This window comes from Grammomys surdaster, unplaced genomic scaffold (genome assembly GCF_004785775.1).
Source record: "Grammomys surdaster isolate TR1022 unplaced genomic scaffold, NIH_TR_1.0 260, whole genome shotgun sequence".
Lineage (NCBI taxonomy): Eukaryota > Metazoa > Chordata > Mammalia > Rodentia > Muridae > Grammomys > Grammomys surdaster.
This window is the reverse complement of record NW_021604701.1, coordinates 341,050-343,950: the sequence shown is the minus strand read 5'-3', so window position 1 is coordinate 343,950 and position 2,901 is coordinate 341,050.

The window sequence follows — 2,901 nt, the reverse complement described above, 5'->3', positions numbered from 1 at the left end:
ACCCACCTCTTCCAGTCTCCATCTCTCTTTTCTCCTCTCCCTCCAGAACCGTTTTTTAACCTTTCTTCAAACTGCATGTGAAAGGATGGTGGAAGGGAGAGGAGCAGTGGGAAGGGAGTGAGGGAGGATAACGGGAGTCTGCGCAAAGGACATGGCGCATGGGTGAAAGTGTCATAATGAAACCCATCATTTTGCACAATGAATGTAAGCTAATAAAAACTAATAATGATGATGATGATGATGATGATGATGATGAGGGAGATGGCTCCGTCAGTAAAGACCTCATTGTGTAGGCATGGGAATCTGAGTTCAGTCTCCAGCAATCACGTGAAAAAGCCAGGTGCACCTTTGTGGTGGTCAACACCATTAATCCTAGCACTTGAAGCAGAGGCAGGTGAGTCTCTGTGAGTTGCAGGCCACACTCCTATGATCCCAGTGCTAGGGAGGTTGAGGACAGAGGCTCCCTGAGACTTGCTGGCCAACAGTCTAGCTCAGTCAGCTCCAGGTTCAGTGAGAGATCCTGTCTCAAAAAATGGAACGTGGAGAGAGATTGAGGTAGACATGTCATGTTGACGGCTGGCCTCCACATCTATGCACACATACACGCATCCAACATAAAAAACATATACATACAAAACAAACCAACAAAACCCCAAGATCAGAGCAGACGGGAACTGGAGGGATGACTGTGTTCAAACATCTCTCTGTGACAGAGTAGGAAGCTAGCATCTCGCCTGGTTAGAGTTAGGGGCTAAAAGACAGACGGAACAAGAAGAATATTCGGTGAAGAAATCAAAACATGAGTGAGAGATGAAGAGAAAGATAATGATGGGGACACAGGGAGCAGTGGAGAGTAGGCGCTTGGGAAGAAACGAAGGGAAGGAAAAGAAATCAAATGCGAAAGGAAAGGGCCTACAGTGAGGTGGAAGCCTAAGTGACCAGCCATCCGGAAGCAGCACAGGGCTTGGCGGTGGAGGCGTGTGTTTGTGAAGCATGGGCGCTAGATCGACAGGTGCAAGGGCCCAGCTGCTGCCAGCCAAGAGCCGTCCGGGCCCAGTGCCCAGCCGGAAAGGAGCAGGGCTGAGAGAGACTTCTCCAGAGGGATTTTGGCTGGGGGACCATGGGAGGAAGCTGACCTCTTTCAGCGTCTGGTGGGGCTTGCCTCTGACCAACTCCTGGAGACAAGGGTCCCTGAGCACTCTTTGGACTTGTATTGTCTTCGAGCCTCTCCCAACTGTTGCATTTGGGGCCTGGAATACGGATGATTCCCTGCTCTCTGGAGTGGGGATGAGTCCTTCAATGATCCGAGGGGATTGGGAAATGTCATCCCACGCTACCATCAGCTAGCGATCTTGTAGGGATCTCGGGGTATGTAGAGAGTGGAAATAGTTGCCAGAGCCATTGACCACCCTCCCGTGTAGCTCTATTTGTAGATTAGTCTCGTAGTAATAGTCTGACCCTGGCTCAAGACTCTAGGCTTCTACTTCCTAGCTATTTGACTTAGGGCAAGCAATTGCCTCTTTGGGCCTCAGTTTCCTAGGTGGAAGGTGAGGAAAAATAAGAATATCTTACTCAGGAGGCTGTGCCAGGGATGGATGAGATAATGTCTCTGGCTATAAACTCTCAAGTGCTGTACACATGTGAGTAATTAGTCTTCCTTGACCTCTGTTCCCTGCTGCGTGGGGGACAGAGTCAGCCTTCCAATCCGAATCCACTTCCAAGCCTGACTTCACCTCCTTGGCCCTATTTTCCTCTTGTCACATAGGACTGAATGGGAACTCAGGCCTACTGACCCACTGCAATGGGCTTAGGGCCAGCCATGATTTGTGTACAGTTTTTATTCAAGCCACCAATGTGGACTGAACCCTTGCTTCACTCACCAAGGCCTCAGAAGGTACCAAGGCATCACCTTGGTTCTCAAAGAAATCCTGATAACTAGACTGGGCAGATAGGAGAGCAGCTGTTGATGAAATGGAGTAGAAGACAGGCAGGTGACATCTGAGCCAAGGCATTGGGTACAACATAGTCAGGAGCCTTGATGGGAACTAGGAAACTAGTACTTGAGTGGCTATGTGAGGTTACAGGAACCAGAGTTGGATACCACATTGAGAAATGCAGCCTTGATATTGTGGTCATTGAAGGTAATGTGGGCAGATAACCACGGAACTTGGTACAGCTGGTCACCCAGTGAAGTGTGCTCCTTGCCTTGACCTTCTTCCAACTTATACCCCTAGTGAGTGAGCTCTGGAGTATGTGTTCACCCTGCTGCTCCGTCCTACATGCCACCATCATATTCCCCACCCCTCTCTCTCCTCACACTCTACTTGATGAGCACACGCTCTCTCTATAACAGCCCCTACAGTTCATCCTCTGTCCAAGTTCAGCCTGCATTCTGACCACTTCCAAAGTCACTGTCCCAGCCCTTGTTGCTGTTCTTTGTCTCTTAATTTATTACTGTTTTTTATTGTTGTTGTTGTGTGATGTGTAATATGGGCATGCAAATGCCTTGGTAGTATGTGTGAAGGTCAGAGGAGTTATTTCACTATGTGGGTTCTGGGGATTGAACTCAGGTCATCAGGCTTGAGTGGCAAGTACTTTTGAGCCATCCTGCTTCCTGGCCCTTTTCCTGGTCTGACCTGTGCTCTGTGTCTCCCCTTGTTTCTCTTTCTGCTTCAGTTACTGCCTAGCTCACAAGTGTCTGCTACCATATTCATCCTCCTGATTCTCTCGTCTATCACATGTGTCACCTCAGTAGCCTACTGACGGGCCTCTGCTCTCCAGCCCCTACCCCACTTCAGTCTGTTCTTCAAATAGTGGACAGAAGAATCCTTAGTTTAGGCACTTTCTTTTGTGTGTGTGTGATTATGCAATTACTTTTATTTCTTTTTATATTAGTTTAGG